The sequence below is a fragment of the Microcaecilia unicolor genome, chromosome 1, assembly GCF_901765095.1.
Source record: "Microcaecilia unicolor chromosome 1, aMicUni1.1, whole genome shotgun sequence".
Classification (NCBI taxonomy): domain Eukaryota; kingdom Metazoa; phylum Chordata; class Amphibia; order Gymnophiona; family Siphonopidae; genus Microcaecilia; species Microcaecilia unicolor.
The window spans coordinates 757,358,656-757,378,491 of NC_044031.1; the positions used below are offsets into that span (position 1 = coordinate 757,358,656).

General features: G+C 42.1%; 1 protein-coding gene across 1 annotated transcript in view; it reads left to right on the forward strand.

Annotated features, from left to right (window-relative positions):
* MEF2A (myocyte enhancer factor 2A) overlaps positions 1-19,836 on the forward strand; it is a 297,626-nt gene that overhangs the window by 18,857 nt on the left and 258,933 nt on the right. The window contains 2 exon segments of the mRNA XM_030189732.1: positions 5,739-5,859; positions 12,981-13,080. The gene's annotated coding sequence lies outside the window, so the exon portion shown is untranslated.

Genomic DNA, 19,836 nt, shown 5'->3' on the forward strand with positions numbered 1-19,836 from the left:
CAAAAACACCGCTCAGTTTAGCCAGGCTTTCAAACCACAAGTCAATGTTAGCCAGGCTTTCAAACCACAAGTCAATGTTAGCCAGGCTTTCAAAACACAGTTCAGTTCTAGCCAAGCCTTCCAAAACACAGCTCAGTTTAGCCAGGCTTTCAAAACACAGTTCAGTTCTAGCCAAGCCTTCCAAAACACAGCTCAGTTTAGCCAGGCTTTCAAAACACAGTTCAGTTCTAGCCAAGCCTTCCAAAACAAAGCTCAGTTTAGCCAGGCTTTCAAAACACAGTTCAATTTTAGCCAGGCTTTCAAAAACACCGCTCAGTTTAGCCAGGCTTTCAAAACACAGTTCAATTTTAGCCAGGCTTTCAAAAACACCGCTCAGTTTAGCCAGGCTTTCAAAACACACAATAATGGCTTTGCGCGGGCTCAAAGCCTAGGGTCCCACCCTCTTGGTCAGTCCTACTCCTACCTGACCTCCTCCCGCTTGACCCGGCTTGGCCCCGCTACTTCCTTGGCTTTCGCTGAGCCAGAGCTGAAAAGTCCATCGGCTCTTCCAGGGTGTTCTCCGGTTCAGTCAACTCCATAGGGCAAGGCTCACTCTCTGCCTCTCTCTCCTCAGGAGCCCAATCCATATTCTCCTCGCCCCGCCCTTCTCCCAGCTGCTCACCCTTTCTTTCATTAAAGCTCTTTGGTGGCTCTTCTTTCTCCACCCACCTGTTCCACCACCTCTTCCACCAGGTTGGAGAATCAGCCTTATTCCTTCCCCTGCGGCCCTCTGGAGACTCCTGGGAATGCACATAGTTTCTCTTATCCCCGGTCTCCCTTGGGGCATGCTGGGAGTTGTAGTTCTTTATTTCTAGTTTTTTCCTGGGGAATGCCTGCCTATAACGGGGGTATTCTGGCCTATCCCAGGGTTCCTTTGGGGCCTGTCCTACATACTCTTTACAGCACATCCCATGCATGTTTGAATTCCGTTACTGTTTTCATCGCCACCACCTCCCGCGGGAGGGCATTCCAAGCATCCACCACCCTCTCCGTGAAAAAATACTTCCTGACATCTTTTCTGAGTCTGCCCCCCTTCAATCTCATTTCATGTCCTCTCGTTCTACCGCCTTCCCATCTCCAGAAAAGATTCGTTTGCGGATTAATACCTTTCAAATATTTGAACGTCTGTATCATATCACCCCTGTTCCTCCTTTCCTCCAGGGTATACATGTTCAGGTCAGCAAGTCTCTCTTCATACGTTTTGGAACGCAAATCCCATACCATCCTCGTAGCTTTTCTTTGCACCGCTTCCATGTTTTTGACATCCTTCGCAAGGTACAGCCTCCAAAACTGAACACAGTACTCCAGGTGGGGCCTCACCAACGTCTTATACAGGGGCATTAAAACCTCCCTTCTTCTGCTGGTCACACCTCTCCCTATACAGCCTAGCAATCTTCTAGCTACGGCCACCGCCTTGTCACACTGTTTCGTCGCCTTCAGGTCCTCGGATACTATCACCCCAAGATCCCTCTCCCCATCCGTGCCAATCAGACTCTCCCCGCCTAACACGTACGTCTCCCTTGGATTTCTACTCCCCAAGTGCATCACTTTGCATTTCTTCGCATTGAATTTTAATTGCCAAACGTTAGACCATTCTTCTAGCTTCTTCAGATCTTTTTTCATGTTTTCCACCCCCTCCGGGGTGTCCACTCTGTTGCAAATCTTGGTGTCATCCGCAAAAAGGCAAACTTTACCTCGTAACCCTTCGGCAATGTCACTCACAAATATATTGAACAGAATCGGCCCCAGCACCGATCCCTGAGGCACTCCACTACTCACCTTTCCCTCCTCCGAGCAAACTTCATTCACCACCACCCTCTGGTGTCTGCCCGTCAACCAGTTCCTAATCCAGTTCACCACTTCGGGTCCTATCTTCAGCCCATCTAGTTTATTCAAGAGCCTCCTGTGGGGAACCGTGTCGAAAGCTTTGCTGAAATCTAAATAGATTACGTCCATAGCACGTCCTTGATTTAATTCTCCCGTCACCCAGTCAAAGAATTCAATGAGATTCGTTTGGCACGATTTCCCTTTGGTGGAACCATGTTGTCTCGGATCTTGCAACTTATTTGCTTCCAGGAAATTCACTATCCTTTCCTTCAGCATCGCTTCCATTACTTTACCAATAACCGAAGTGAGGCTTACCAGCCTGTAGTTTCCAGCTTCTTCCCTATCACCACTTTTGTGAAGAGGGACCACCTCCGCCATTCTCCAGTCCCTCGGAACCTCTCCCGTCTCCAAGGATTTATTAAACAAATCTTTAAGAGGACCCGCCAGAACCTCTCTGAGCTCCCTCAATATCCTGGGGTGGATCCCGTCCGGTCCCATGGCTTTGTCCACCTTTAGCTTTCCAAGTTGTTGATAAACACTCTCTTCCGTGAACGGTGCTCTATCCGCTCCATTCTCAGGTGTACTTTTGCCAGTCCCTAGCGGTCCTTCTCCAGGATTTTCTTCTCTGAAAACAGAACAAAAGTATCTATTTAGCACAGTCCACATGTGTTTTAACAACTTTGAATAGTTTTGTGTCATCTGTAGATTTAATTTCTTCACTTATTGTTCCAATTTCCAAAACATTTATAAACGTTAAGTAGAACTGGACCCACTATTCACCCTCCTCCATTGAGAGAAATGGCCATTTAACCCTACCCTCTGTTTTCTGTCCAATAACTAATTCCTATTCCACAACAGAACCTTGCCTCCTTTCTTGCGACTGTTTAATTTACTCAGGAGTCTTTCATGAGGAACTTTGTCAAAAGTTCTCTAAAAATCTAGATACATTAAATCAACCGGCTCACCTTTATCAACATGTCTGTTTATGCCTTCAAAGAATTGAGGCAAGACTTCCTTTGCCTGAATTGTGTTCTGTAATTTTTATTCTTTATAATTGTTTCCACTATTTTGCATGACACTGAAGTCAGGCTTATAGGTCTGTAATTTTCCAGACCATCCCTAGCACTCTTTATTTTTTAAAAAAGTGACATTACATTGGCCGCCTTCCAGTCTTTAGGTACTATGGACGATTTTAATGACGGTTTACAAGTCAATAACAGCAGATCAGCCATTTGAGTTCTTTCAGTACCCTAGGGTGTAAGCCATCCAGTCTAGGTGATTTACTACTCTCTCTAATTTGTCAATTTGACTCAGTATATCTTCTAAGTTCACTGAGAGTCTTTTTTTTTTTATTTTTCTTGCTCATCACTCTTGAAAACCATTTCTGGTACAGTTTCTCTTATCTTTTTTCCATAAAGACCGAAGCAAAGAATTTATTACACTTATTATTTACTTGTTTAATAGAAGTAATAATCTAAAATACTGTGAAAAGTAATACATTAGATACATATACAAAGTCACAAGAAACTAGTAATACTAGCTCTACCCGGCCACGTGTTGCTGTGGCTCAGTCTGGTTAAATGGAAAAGAAAGAAAAGAGGAAGCGCACGTTTCTAATATGTTTAATTTCACAATGCTTGTGGGTATACAATATTTTTTGTTGTTCCATTGTGTGTGCAGAGATAGAGATTGTCTGGTTTGCCGACTGTAGAACATGCAACATATAATTGTCCATGTGAGAAGCAATCTGTGTGTAGATGTAAACGGGTGAATTCTAAAAATTGGCCCTGAGCTTTGTTGATGGTGATTGCAAACGCCAATCGAATTGGGAATTGCAATCTGTTAAATTGAAATGGCATATCTGTTGGAATCATAGGAATGCAAGGAATGAGGACATGTTTTTTTATTTATTTTTTTTTGTTGTTACATTTGTACCCTGCGCTTTCCCACTCATGGCAGTCTCAATGCGGCTTACATGGGGCAATGGAGGGTTAAGTGACTTGCCCAGAGTCACAAGGAGCTGCCTGTGCCTGAAGTGGGAATCAAACTCAGTTCCTCAGTTCCCCAGGACCAAAGTCCACCACCCTAACCACTAGGCCACTCCTCCACTCCAATGTTCACCTTTGAAAGGTCCTGTCAAGATTGTTGCTTGTACGACATTGCTCATTAATTTTTTTACTGCAAGCCGCGTGCGGTTGCAAAGCTTTGGCTGGTTGATATTTCGCAACATGATAATTGGCACGCCGATTTTCAATTGCAGTACGTGCGGTGGCATCCCTGGCAGATCGAGTGAATTGAAAAAGTCTGTTGGATAATTAAGTGCTTCATCTGCTTCCAGAACAGTGTTGACAGACTTGTATGTGAGTGGCTCGCTTGGAATGTTAGACTGAATAATATTGTTCAGTTCGTAGACGCCTTTGTCCTTGGCCGCAAGAATAGCTCGTTCACTCAGCGAATTGTGATTCTTATAATTGGTTTGAATATTGGGAAATACTTTTTCAACCAATTGTTCTTTTGAGGTCACTAAATTGCAGAAGTTATGAGGCAATTAAATTTGTCCTGAGGTCAGATCAACCGGCACCTTTCCGTTCCCAATTTTCAGCAATTGATGTGAGAATATCTGAGCTGATTGATCGTTTTGCAGCTGGACATGCATATTTGTAGTTAAGTTTAATGTCTTTACGTGTTGCCACAAAGTAGAGTATTTTAGGCAAGCATTTATTTCGTCTGCTGGTGTCGATCGAGGAACTACAGGTAATGTTTGCCTGAAATCTCCTGCAAGCAATATTAATGTGTTCCCAAATGGTCTGATGTTTCCACGCAAATCTTGCAATGATCGATCAAGAGCCTCGAGCGATGTTTTTCACTGTGCTGTTTCCTCGGCATGTATTTGAGCCATTCTTTGTTTCGCTCGTTCGCTGATGCCCGTTCTTCCTCAGTTTGATTTGCAATTGTAGGTATATAAAAACACGCGCATATTCAAATGCAACGTTGTGTCGAAATTTCAAAGCAATCGGTGAAGAACTTTCGGAGATTTAAGCCACTCTCAGCCTGTCGCATTGATTCTGTTGAGAACGAAGCAGATCTGAAGCTGCAGAACGCGATCGCCATGCTCGCAACCGTGCATCGTCAAGTCTGGCTGCACGTCGCTCTGCTGCTTCCTCGGCACATATTTGAGCCATTCTTTGTGTGTTTCGCTCGTTCGCTGATGGCCGTTCTTCCTCAGTTTGATTTGCAATTACTCGTCGCACTGCTTCCGCTCCGCGAGTACGACAGCTGTGACATCTATATAATAGTAGGTATATAAAAACATGCGCATATTCGAATGCAATGTTGTGTCCAAATTTGAAAGTAATCGGTGAAGAACTTTCGTAGATTTAAGATTTTGAACAAACGAACATTTACATTTTTATTTATATAGATATTAGTTACTAGTTGCATGTTTGATTCCTATTTTTAATTCCCCCCAGAACGACACGAGCACCCATCTCTGTTTCTTCTCTATCAGTGAAGTTCTACCCACGCCCCCCCCCCACACACACACTATCTGTTTTGTATCATATTCACTTTTATTTTGTTTTTTAGATTAAATATTATAAACCAGATGGTATCTCCATATGGCAGGATAGTAAATAACAATAAACTTGGAAGTAAAGTGATTATTATATTTGCATGAAAATAATTGTTAAAATTGTTACTTTTAAATATAATATATTACCGGTAATATTACTGCCCATTACTGAAAATACTTATGTACTTTTTAATATACTTTTTAAAATTAGACATACTTTTCTGTCATTTCTGTCAAGATGTTTATTCTCTACTGTTTCAAATATCAACATGCTTCCCTTGTCAACTTTTTTCTTTTTAAGGTGTAAAGTTTACAAAAAGACAGCAAGGAAAAAAAACTGACATTCATCAGTTAGTTTTGGAAATCATAATTCATTTCTTCTGCTGGGTTTGATGCTGAAAAGAATTCATCTTTCCATTCTGGTAAGAAATTTATTTTATTATTGTCCTATTTCCATTCTTTAAAGAGAGGAAATGCGTGGTGTTTGCTTGAAAAGAAAATTGTTTTTAATAAGGGAATAGAAGGACACGGCTGCAATTGGGGTACCCGCTTTTCTGGAACAAAAATAAAAGTATGAGGATATAGTTACCAGTCTAATTCTCTTGAATTAAAAATGTTTAATATTAATAAACATTAAAAAACTATACCGTTGTGCTGTCCTCACATCGTGCAAGCCATAACTTTTAGGTTTCTTAAGAAGAGAGAAGATGCATACATGAGTTTTCAAACATTGATAGCTATTTCTTTATGGGTTGTGATTTAGTAACTTGACTCTCGAAAGAATGGCATCTCTTTCTTTCGAAGGAAGATAGGCTGTGCATTTTTGTCTTGGTTAGGCCTCTTTTTTTAAAGCACAGTTCTGTAAAGTTCTAAATCAAAATCGTGTTTGTGTACAAGATGATTAAAAAAAAAGTTTCAATTTAAACATTCCCTTTGGTACCACTTCTGAGTTTCTTGAGCATATTAATGTGGCAGAGATGTGGAAATGTTGTTGCTACTCTTTGGGTTTTCTGCCAGGTACTTGTGACCTGGATTGGCCACTGTTGGAAGCAGGGTATTGGGCTTGATGGACCACTGGTCTGACCCAGTCTGGCTATTCTTATGTTCTTGTGAGGGTTGGAATGTGCTCCACTGCACTGCCAGGTTTATTTATTAAAACCTGATATACTGCCTAACTTATCTAGGTAGTTTACAATAAATAAAATCAGATTAATCCAATAATTAAAAGAATGCCATCAGATTAGATAGGAAAGAGACAATCATCCATAACAACAAATAGCATTCATACATAAACATTTAAACATAATCCCTGCTGTTCAAGCGAACTGCAGGAAGTTATCCTTACTCCTCTGAGATCTGACCTGGAAAAGCAATCTTAAAAAATAAGTGTTTGTTAAAAGAATTTTTAATTTTGTTTGACTACTCTGCTCAAATAGAAACAGGTAAGGTATTTTATAGTGAGCGTGTAGAACAGCATAGATATTGTGATGTCGGTGGCACATTGCTAACAAATCTGCAAGCCAGATTCGGAGACTTGAACATACAACAGAGTTAAATAAAAGCTAATAACGGATTGGATGCTCTTAAAGTGCACTTTATCACCTGCCTTTTCTTGTCTTTCAAAAACCTGGTCAAATGCAGGGGTTCTACTACTACTACTTATCATTTCTATAGCACTACTAGACGTACTCAGCGCTGTACACCTGACCATGAAGAGACAGTCCCTGCTCGACAGAGCTTACAATCTAATTAGGACAGACAAACAGGACAAATAAGGGATAAGGGACTATTAAAGTGAGAATGATAAAATAAGGGTTCTGAACAAGTGAATAAGGGTTAGGAGTTAAAAGCAGCATCAAAAAGGTGGACTTTTAGCTTAGATTTGAAGACGGTCAGAGATGGAGCTTGACGGACTGGCTCAGGAAGTCTATTCCAGGCATATGGTGCAGCAAGATAAAAGGAACGGAGTCTGGAGTTAGCAGTGGAGGAGAAGGGTGCAGTTAAGAGAGATTTACCCAGTCAACGGAGTTCCTGGGGAGGAATGTAGGGAGAGATGAGAGTGGAGAGGTACTGAGGAGCTGCAGAGTGAATGCACTTGTAGGTCAATAAGAGGAGTTTGAACTGTATGCGGAAACGGATAGGAAGCCAGTGAAGTGACTTGAGGAGAGGGCTAATGTGAGCATAACGCCACTGGCGGTTCCCTGCCTTTTCTGGCAGTGTGGATCACATAGCAGTTTCCAGAATATTCAAGGATCCCACTTCATCCCCACTAGAGTGGCTCATGCTTTCTTTGTGCCTCACATACACATTTTTCTTTCCACCTATTGTTGTTGCAGTGCAGGCTGTACCTGACACCGTGGGCTACGGCACCTCCTGCTTCAGACCCACGTCCCTGCAGCTGTTGGAGGCCATGCAGGACCCTACTGCTTCTTTCTGCTTGGCTGCTGCAGGTTGTTAGTCTCATGCAATTTTTGTCTTTTCTGTAGGCCCCTCGTGACGGCTTTACAGACCACAGGCTGGGAACCACACTGGTCTAACCAGTTCAGTGGCATTGTCGTTACAGTGCATGCTTATCAAAATAACATTTTAATTTTGTTCTGAAGTCCTATTCCAACTATCATTCTGTGTCTTAAAATCCTCACGATTAGCTCAGTAACTTCTGCAGCCGGCTATAAAACTACATCTATTTTTTTTCTTCTTCTGGTAAAAAGATAAGAACAAAACCTGAAACAGGAATTAACAGCTAAAAACCACACGAGAGCATGGTGCTAAAATGTACCCACTTTGCTTCTCCACACCTTCCCCTGCAGCAGGTGCAGTACTTGGCACTGCTTACTGCTAGTTTGTCGAAGGGAAAAAAAAAGTCAATAGCTGGTGTGTTAGCTAGAATTTCTCACAAAACAGTGGCTGAAAGGAAGATCATGTAGTTATATGAAATTATGGACGTTGATATATTTTTCTGTTTCATTATTATTTTGGCCACCAGAGACGTAGCTTGCATTTTATACTTGAACTGAAACAATTTGCATATTGTACAAGAACAGGTTGGCATGCCCGTAAGAAATGGAATCTTTTCTAATCATGTACTTGTAATAATGTCTTTTTGATTCTGGTCTGGCTTACAGCCTAGTAGGTGGGAATTATGTGATCAAGAAATGTGTAGTGCAGGTTTTTGAACTGCATGGAGTGGCAGGTACAATTCTGGCCACCTTGTTTGGCAGACTGGATGGACCATACGAGTCTTTATCTGCTGCCTACTACTACTACTTACCATTTTTGTAGCGCTACTAGACACAATGCAGCACTATACACTGGACATAAAGAGACAGTCCCTGCACGACAGAGCTTACATTCTAATTTGGACAGACAAACAGGACAAATAAGAGAGAAGGGAATTACTAAGGTGGCCTCTCGAGGTTTGGACGGCTTCCTAAAGGAAAAGACCATCATTATTAAAAATGGACTTGGGGAAAATCCACTGCTTATTTCTGGGATAAGCAGCATACAATGTTTTGTACTTTTTTGGAATCTTGCCAGGTATTTGTGACCTGGATTGGCCACTGTTGGAAACAGGATGCTGATGGACCTTTGGTCTATCCCGGTATGTCAATACTTACGTACTTATGGAGTTATCCTCCAAAGAACTTTGGAGATTGGAGTGTTTTCTGACCCTCATAAAGCAGAACGAGGGCTCTTTTCTACATCCCATCCTCCAGTCCCTGGCCCTCACAGCCTGGATGTTGAGAGCTTAGAATTTGCTTCCTTGCATCTTCCTGAGGGTGTCTCCAGGGTCTTGTTGGCTTCCAGGAAAACGTCCACCAGGTTTGCCATCCGGTGTGAGGGCAAGGCTATAAATCCTCTTTCTTGCCTTACACAGACACTGCTTGAAAACCTTCTACACCACTCTGAGTCTGGTCATAAGACCAACTCAATAAGGGTCCACCTCAGTATAATTAGTGCTTACCAACACCATGTGGAAGGTAAGTTCATCTCTGGACAGCCTCTAGTTGTTCACCTCATGAGAGGTTTGCTGTTGACAAAGCCCCCTATCGAATCTCCGTTTGTGTAATGGGACCTCAACAGCATCCTTACCCAGCTGATGAAAGCTCCTTTTGAGCCACTTGATTCCTGTCATCTGAAGTACTTGATCATATGGGTCTTATTTTTGGTGGCTGTTACTTCAGCTCGCAGGGTCAGTGAGCTTCAGGCCTTAGTAACAGATCCACCTTAAACAAAATTTCATAATAACTGAGTAGTTCTCCGCACTCACCCTAAGTTCCTGCCTAAATTTGTGTCGGAATTCCATCTGAATCGATCTGTTGTCTTTCCCACAATTTGTTGCCCAGGTCTCACGCCCATCCTGGCAAAAGCACACTGCAGACCTTGGACTGCAAGCGAGCATTGGTTTTTTTTTTTTTTTTTTAACCTGGAGCAGACTAGGCCCTATAAACTGTCCACCCAGCTTTTTTTTTTTTTTATCCCAACAGAATGGGGGTCACCATCAGGAAATGCACATCTCCAGTTGGTTGGTAGATGCATTTCTTTCACTTATACCTAGGTTCAGCTGACTCTTAAGGGTCATGTGAAGGCTCATAATGTCAGAGCCATGGCGGTGTCTGTAGCCCACTTGATGTCAGCCTTTATAGAAGAAATTTGCAAGGTTGCAACGCGGTCTTCAGTCCATACATTCACATCTTACTATTGTCTTGAGGTTGATACCCGACACAATATTCGATTTGGACAGACAGTTCTGCAGAATTTGGGGTCTAGAATCCAACTCCACTCTCCTAGGCCCATCTTGTTCTGTTTCAGGCTACACTCTCACACAGTTTGTATATAGTTTCAGGTTAATTAATATTTTGCATTCGCCTTTGTGTGTTCCAATTGTCCTGCTGTTTTCGGTGAGCCTAGTAGATAGGGATTCCCACATGTGAGAAATTGTCTGGCCTGCTTGTCCTCGAGACAGTGCTTACCTGTAGCAGGTATTCTCCTAGAACAACAGGCCGTCCAATCTCACATACCCTCCCATCTCCCCTTGGAGTTGTCTTTATATAGCTACTAGTAAAAAAGGCCCGTTTCTGCCTGAAATGAAACGGGCGCTAGCAAGGGTTCCCCCCTCCCTCCGTTGCTGTCTCCCTCTCTGTCCTCCGAGTTCCACGCCCTCCTTTTGTTCCCTCCGAGTTCGAGGCTGTCCTCCCTCTCCTCTCCCACTCCCCTGTAACTCACCACTTTGTCGAACGACGACCGCAATTGTGGCGGGGCCATTTGTGGAGGGGTGGTTGGAGGGTAGCTGGCACGATTTTAGTCGGTGGTGACTGTGGGGTTCGTCGGTTGAAGCCATCTATCTCTGGCCATGTCTCCGCCCTCGACGTCATAACGTTTGATGTGAGGGCGGGGCTAGGAGACATGGGCAGAGAGAGATGGCTTCGGTTGGGCACGTCTTCAGCTGCTTTTGTTTGTTAGGCAGTCTGCAGCGATTCGTTGGAAGGGGAGGAGTAGGGAAACACGCTCGTTCGTTCATTTTCATTGTTTTGTAATTGTTCCGCCCTCGACGTCATCACGTTTGACATGAGGGCGGGGCATGGAGACATGGTGAGTGTTGTGGCTTCACCACCATGAACTTACGAACCAGTGTCTGAGTGGCTGCAGTGACGTCAGTGTTTTCAGATGGTCCCGCGCTCTTGCGGTGGGGGTGCTTGTTGCCTGCTCTTAAAGTTATACTATGCCACAAAAGCATTCTGCACTGGGCAACATGGATGATGTCAACCACTTGTGAGACTTGATGGCCTGCTGTCCTCAGAGAATAACTGCTACAGGTAAGTATCGTTGCTTTCTCTGGACAGCATGATACAAGTCCTCACTGATCAGTTGAAAGTTTAGCGGACTTTGGATACTTCATGGAATATACAGTTTGAAAAGGAGCAAATAGATAGAGCTCATGCTGGTGAGAGACGCTGTGGCGCTTCCATTGATGACATCATGGCGACCCAGCGTCCCTGATTTTAAGGCGAGACAACTGAAGGAATAAGATAAGTGTCTCTCTTTATTCCTATGTACAATTTATGCGAAGAAAGATTAGTATCGGGTCCAAGCTTTAGTCTCCATGGAGGAATAGTGGAACAGTAGGTGTTAGCTTGACACTTGATATTTATACCTTTATTAATTTTTATTACCGTGGTAGAGTAACTTACTCTCACATGATTAGAGCACTTAAGAGTGGTTTGGTGAAGTCACGATATAAACAAAAAAATATACATTTAAAAAACCACGGAGGGGTTCAGTGATTGAGATGCTCAACCACCCGTAGAGACTGTAAGTTATACGGTTATTCTTGGGTGAGTCAATACTCTGAGAACCCTCGAAAAATAAATATTAGATTATAGATGTGAGAGTTAGTTTCCACGGTATTGAAATTAAATTGAATGTGTAATCAAGCTACCACCTTCATTATGGTAACCACGTTTTTATAGTATCTGGTTTGTATTTTGTCATTATTCGTAATAAAACCAGGCCTGGGTAAAAACGTCCAAATTTTACTCATGGACGTCTCTGCTTTTTTCCATTATGGGTGAAAGACGTCTAAGTCTTAGGAACGCCCAAGTCCCGGCTTCACCACGCCTCCGATACGCCCCCTTGAAATTTGGACGTCCTTGCAACAGTCTTTAGTTAGACACCCAAAATCGGGTTTTGATTATACCGATTTGGAGGTCTCTGAGAGATGGATGTCCAAGTGCTGATTTATGTCACTTTTTGGATGTCCATCTCTTTCGAAAATGAGCCTGTTAGTAATGGACACATTATTCCACTGTAACGACTGATCCAGTCTGTCCCCTTTGTATTGATGTGGTCCGCTTCTCTCATAAACTTAACTTGTGTTGTGTTTTAACCACAGGCTAATGTCCCCCCCCTCCCCCTCCAGATGTGTAGTTTCTCTTCCATCGTGTTCCTGACATACTCGTTATAACTGAGCACTGCACACCCATCGTACTCACAATAAACCTCTAATATTGTTAGCTTGTGTGTTAAGATAACCCTGGCCAGTATTTATCTGACCAGTAATGCTCATCATTCTCAAAAACGCATCCAGTTAATGTTTTGTGGTATGTATTCTCCTTACTAAAGGTCTTGTTTTCTTTTTCCCGTTTCCCTTTTCCTTATTCCACCTCTCCAGTAGCCTAAAAATATTTGCATATTTGTTTCCTTACTTTTTCTCAGTGCCTTCTGTACACTTTCCCACAGCTTGAGCTAGTCGGTGCTGGAATGTCCCTGTACACTATCGGAGTCTGTAGAGGATAGAGGACCTGCTAATTCAATCTTTGATACCTTTTATGACCCATACACTTATGTCTATATTCTTGTGTGTCCCCAGATACAATATAGGCAATATTCTCATTTCACTGATCACACCTTAACAATGGGGAATGTGTATGCATCATTCATTGTGTTCCTTTATAGTGTATTTTGTAAGGCTTCATTGCTTGCTCTTGCACTGCTTCCTGAGTTTGACCCATGGACTGATGCCCTTCTGCATGTTACTTTCTAGGCAATTTGTTCTGTACTGAAGATGCATGACCTGTTCCTGCTTGAAGTGCCTGCTGTGGTGTGAGGCATTGCTGCTATGGGCCAGCAGGGATAAGGAATAGGTAAGAAAGGGGACACCTGGGGCATCCTTTGAGAAAATGGGCTATATTTCCATTCTGCAGTCTGACCATCATATGCCTGTGGTCTGAGATAAGGTATTATTATTATTATTAACATTTGTATAGCGCTACCAGACGCACGCGGCGCTGAACACCTGACATGTGGAGCTCTGTCCTTCTAATGCCATTTACGAAGGAACAGGCTAAAAACCATCTGGTCTCTTGCTCCATAAGGCTGGCTTCTAGCTCCTTGCTGCACGTGAACTTGAGGGAACATGTGGGAAGTAGGACCTAGTGTTGCATTGAAGCTTGAATGTGCTGTAGTGGGAAATGTTGCCACACTGCTCCCTTTGTGCCCAAAAGCCTGACTCGGGGGTACTGTTAATTGAATTTTTACTATGTCATTTATATTCTACTTAGCTCGCAAACCAGTACAAGGCAGATAAGAATCCAAAATAATCTGATAGTGTCTCCTGCTGTTACTTCCCAGTTGGGCTTGTCTTGTTTGGGTGGACAGTGATTCAGTGCTTAGATGCTGGAACCAAAGAGGCAGTGCTGCTGTTTCTCCTAGAGCATTGATTAAATGCCCTTCTCCTCAGTTTTTAACAATTGATTGCTGGAGTTCTAGCTGCCCCGATGTGCTGCTGTCTGTTCCTCGCTTCTTGTTTGGCTGCTGCTGGAACCTGATGCTGCCACTTTGCTACCTGTCCCAAGATTCTGGCTTATTTTGGCTTAGTGCCCATCTGCTGGGCCTTTGGTGGTCTGGATCTTGTGTCTTGTCTTCATTTATTTATTTATTTATTGCATTTGTATCCCACATTTTCCCACCTCTTTGCAGGCTCAATGTGGCTTACAATATATCATGAATAGTGGAATTACATAAGAAAATATACATTTGGTATTACAGAAGGATCTTGGGTGTCATGATAATAACAGAACATAGTAGTAGATTAACAATCAAATATTATAAGACAATTCTGGGTGAATGTATAGGAGTTCATATTTGTTCTTTGTGGTATGTCTTGTTAAAGAGATGGGTCTTCAGAAGTTTGTGGAAATTAATTAATTCGTAGGTCGTTTTTAAGTTGCGTGGTAGCGCGTTCCAGAATTGTGTGCTCAGGTAAGAAAAGGTTGATGCATGTGTTGTTTTGTACTTTAGACCTTTTGCAGTTGGGGAAATACAGATTAAGGAATGTGCGGGATGACTTTTAGCATTCCTGGATGGTAGGTCTGTCAGGTCTGACATGTAGGTTGGGGCGCCTCCACGAATGATTTTATGAGTTAGGGTGCATATTTTGAACGTGATGCGTTCTTTAAGTGGGAGCCAGTGTAACTTTTCTCGTAGGGGTTTAGCACTTTCATATTTTTTTTTTCCGAATATTAGTCTAGCTGCAGTGTTCTGAGCTGTTTGTAGTTTCTTGATTTTGTTCTTTGCAACCAGCGTAGAGTGCGTTGCAGTAGTCTAGGTGACTTAGTACTAATGATTGTACTAAAGACGGACCTTGGGAAATAAGATCTTACTCTTTTTAATTTCCACATTGAGTGGAACATCTTCTTGGTTGTGTTTTTCGCATGGTTCTCAAGTGTTAGGTGTCGATCAATAGTGACTCCAAGAATTTTTAGGGTGTCCGAAATTGGAAGAGTCAGTTTTGGTGCGTTCATGGTGGTGAATTTGTTCGTGTTGTATTGCGAGGTGAGTACTAATGGGTTTGCTGAAGAGAAGCTGCTTCTGAGAAGAGAGGTAGCACCTTATATTTGCTGGAGTTAAGAGACTCTGGTGAGGACTGTAAACTGCTATGTTTGTTTACTGTACTATTTGCTACTCGGTGCTGTTATATGCAGGCTTGGAGACTTCTATAGTAATATAAATCTATTTCTCTCTATTTAATATTACTTATATTCCACCAACTACCAGTCAACAGCCTGTCCAAGGTGGAAAACAATAAAATCACATAAGATGCAATACAAAAACTGTAATATAAAACACAAAACTGATAATACAAGCATATGCAAAAAGCAGCTTGTAGATGTTAGGAAAAAACACAATTTGAAGTGTCTATATGTAAATTCTAGAAGCCTTAAAAATAAGATGGTAGACTTGGAGTGTGTGTGTGTATTTATAAGATTTTACATCATTAACCAAGCAGTAATCACTTGTACAGCAAAGTAAATATAAGCATTTCTGCATGAGGAAAATTATTCAAAAACTATATAAAGCAAGTAAACTACTCAAGTCTTGGAATCCAAGATTTAAATTTCAGAGGCTTACAATGAAACTTAGAAAAGGAAAACAAGAAAAATAGACCGACTATCAGAGACCTAAATACCTAAACTAGACAGCTTATATATCCCCTCTCTTAACAGCTAAAGGTGAAGCGGCAATCTCTTTAGTCACAAGAAAAGCAGTAAGCTGAATAGGATTAAAAAAAAAAAACATTTAGAAGCTCGATATCGGACTACACATTGATATCGGACTACACGTTTACTAGGATACTTAAGGAAAAAAGTGGCATCCAACTGGGTCGTACCAGGTTTCAACAACATAAATTGCCACTTACTCCTCTGTGTATCACGTGAGACATCAGGAAATATTCTTATTTTTTGTCCATGAAATAGTTCCTCTCTTTGTTCAAAAAAAAAAAAGATTTAACAACCATGTCAACCATGCGGATGACACCAAGATTTCCAACAGAGTGGACACCCCGGAGGGTGTGGAAAACATGAAAAAAGATCTGAAGAAGCTGGAAGAATGGTCTTAACGTTTGGCAATTAAAATTCAATGCGAAGAAATGCAAAGTGATGCACTTAGGGAGTAGAAATCCAAGGGAGACGTATGTGTTAGGCGGGGAGAGTCTGATAGGTACGGATGGGGAGAGGGATCTTGGGGTGATAGTATCTGAGGATTTGAAGGCGACGAAATCGTGTGACAAGGCGGTGGCTGTAGCTAGAAGGTTGTTAGGCTGTATAGAGAGAGGTGTGACCAGCAGAAGAAAGGGGGTGATGCCCCTGCATAAGTCGTTGGTGAGGCCCCACCTGGAGTATTGTGTTCAGTTTTGGAGGCCGTATCTTGCGAAGGATGTTAAAAAAATGGAAGCGGTGCAAAGAAAAGCTACGAGGATGGTATAGGATTTACATTCCAAGACGTATGAAGAGAGGCTTGCTGACCTGAACATGTACACCCTGGAGGAAAAGAGGAACAGGGGTGATATGTTACAGACGTTCAAATATTTGAAAGGTATTAATCCGCAAACGAATCTTTTCCGGAGATGGGAAGGTGGTAGAACGAGAGGACATGAAATGAGATTGAAGGGGGGCAGACTCAGGAAAGATGTCAGGAAGTATTTTTTCACGGAGAGGGTGGTGGATGCTTGGAATGCCCTCCCGCGGGAGGTGGTGGAGATGAAAACGGTAACGGAGTTCAAACATGCGTGGGATATGCATAGAGGTATCCTGTGCAGAAGGAATGGATCCTCAGAAGCTTAGCTGAAATTGGGTGGCGGAGCAGGTGGGGGGAAGAGGGGGTGGTGGTTGGGAGGCGAGGATAGGGGAGGGCAGACTTATACAGTCTGTACCAGAGCCGGTGATGGGAGGCGGGACTGGTGGATGGGAGGCGGGAAATACTGCTGGGCAGACTTATATGGTCTGTGCCCTGAAAAGGACAGGTACAAATTCAAGGTAAGGTATACACATATGAGTTTGTCTTGGGCAGACTGGATGGACCATGCAGGTCTTTTTTTGCCGTCATCTACTATGTTACTATGTTACTATCCAGAGATAAAGCCACTGTGGCAGTCAGAGTGGAGCTAGTTAAAGAGTCACTATCTGAATTCTCGAGTATAGCAGAGACATCCTAAGGGGCCTCATAAGATTTTGACATAGGCAGATAATAAACCTGAGTAAAAGGTGGAATCTGATCAGGAACTTTTAAAATTTCTCTTATATATTTCTTTAGCGTCTCTCTTGGCATCACCAAAGTTGAACAAGGAAAATTCAACAGACGTAAATTACCAGAACTTCATTTCTCCTACGTAAATTAGTTATGTCCACAATAAAAGCAGCTTGTGCTGCTTTTAAGTCTTTAACATCCTTTTTGTATTCCTCAGTCTTTTTTCCTACGTTCTGTTTATCAGCCATATCTTTATCCACTTGTTCTAATTTCAACACCCTCTGTTGTAAGGAATTATTTTGAGTTAACATCATTTTCCCCAAGGTCCAGCAAAGTCTTCCAAATTAAATCTAGCATAACTTCAGAGTGAGTGAAAGTCAGAAATGAAGGAAAGTCTGAACCTCAGGCTTCAAAGAATCAAGAGAGTTGGTATATATAGCACTAAATGAAGAGGTAGATATAATAGGCATCTCGGAGACCTGGAGGAAGGAGGACAACCAATGGGACACTGTGTTATCAGGGTACAAATTATATCACAACAGTAGAGTGGATCAAATTGGAGGGAGGGTGCACTTTATGTTAAAGAGGGAATTGAGTCAAAATAAATATTCTACATGAAATAGAAACGTGAATTCCTTGTAGATAGACATTCCATGTGTGAAGAGAGAGAGAGTATGCTGGTAGGGCTATGCTTCCGTCCGCCAGAACAGAACGAACAGATAGTTGGAGAAGTGTTTACAGAAATTAGGAAAACTGGCAAATTGGGCAACATTATAATAATGAGTGATTTCAATTATCCCAATATTGACTGGATTTTTTTTTTTTGTTACATTTGTACGCCGCGCTTTCCCACTCATGGCAGGCTCCATGCGGCTTACATGGGGCAATGGAGAGTTAAGTGACTTGCCCAGAGTCACAAGGAGCTGCCTGTGCCTGAAGTGGGAATTGAACTCAGTTCCTCAGTTCCCCAGGACCAAAGTCCACCACCCTAACCACTAGGTCACTCCTCCATATCAAAGAGTGCTAGGGAGGTAAAATTCTTAGATGTAATAAATGACTGTTTCTTGGAGCAACTGGTTAAAGAACTGACAAGATGGGGAGCTATTTTAGATCAGTCCTTGGTGAAATGCAGGGCATGGTACGAGAGGTAGCTGTGTTGGATCCGCTGGGAAACCATGATCATAACATGATCAAATCTGAGCTGGTATCTGGAGTGAAGTCACTAAAGAAACCTACTTTAGCAGCATTCAATTTTTGAAAGGGTGACTATGACAAAATGAGGAAAATAGTTAAAAAGAAGCTGAAAGGGTCAGCTGCGTAGGTTAGGACTTTAAATCAGGCATTGACATTGTTTAAAAATACCCTCGTGGAAGCCCAGACCAGATGTATACCACGTATTAACAAAGATGGAAAAAAGAGCAACCGACAGCCAGTGTGGTTAAAAGGTGAAGTGAAAGAGGCTATTAGAGCCAAAATAGCATCCTTCAAAGAATGAAAAAAGGATTCATATGAAGAAAATAAGAAGCAAGATAAGCAGTGTCAAGCACTGATAAAGAAGGCTAAAAAAGAATATGAAGAAAAACTTGTGTGGAGACAAAAACTCATAGTAACACCTTTTTCAGATAAATCAGAAGCAGAAAGCCTGCAAAGATATCTGTGGGACCGTTAGATTATAAAGGGGCACTCGGGGAGGACAAGGCTATAGCGAGAGATTGAATGAATTCTTTGCTTTTGGTCTTTACGGTAAGAGATCTACCTGTACCGGAAATGGTTTTCAGGGGTGACAATGTGGAGGAACTGAATACGTACTGAGCCAAATTGACAAGTTAGAGTGATAAACCACCTGGTCCAGATGGCATACACCCAAGGGTACTGAAAGAACTCAAATAATGAAATTTGATCTGTAACCTGTTGTTAAAATCGTCCGTAATACCTGAAAATTGGAGGGTGGCTAATGTAACACCAATTTCTAAAAAAAAAAAAAAAAAAGTGTTCAGGGGTGAACTGGAAAATTACAGACCGGTAAGCCTGACTTTCAGTGCTGGGGAAACTAGTGGAATCTATTATAATTAATAGAATTACAGGACAAACGTGGTTTAATGGGACAGAGTCGGCATGGGTTCAGCCAAGGGAAGTCTTGTCTCAACAATTTGCTTCATTTGTTTGAAGGCATAAATAAACATGTGGATAAAGATGAGCCGGTTGATGTAGTGTATCTGGATTTTCATCAAGCTTTTGACAGAGGCCCTCATGAGAAACTCCTGGGATAGGAGGCAATGTCCTTCTGTGGCTTAAGAATTGGTTACTGAACAGAAAACAGAGGGTAGGGTTAAATGGCCATTTTTCTCAATAAAGGAGGGTGAATCGTGGCATACCACAGGGATCTGTACTAGGACTGGTGCTATTTAACATATTTATAAAGTATCTGGAAAACGGAACAACAAGTGAGGTGATTAAATTTGCAGATGACACAAAACTATTCAAAGTTGGCAAAACACATGCAGATTGTGAAAGATTGTAGGAAGACCTTAGAAAGCTGGGCATCCAAATGGCAGATGAAATTTAATGTGGACAAATGCAGAGTGATGCACATTGGGAAGAATAATCTGAATCATAGTTACCTTACGCTAAGGTCCACCTTAGGAGTCAGCACTCAAGAAAAAGATCTAGGTATCATTATAGACAGTACGCTGAAATTGTCTGCTTAGTGTGCTAAGAATTATTAGGAAATGAATGCAAATAAGACCAAGAATTTTATAATGCCTCTGTATCGCTCCATGGTGTGAGCTCACCTGGAGTATTGCGTTCAATTCTGGTTGCCGTATCTCAAAGATATAGTGGAATTAGAAAAGGCTCAAAGAAGAGCAACCAAA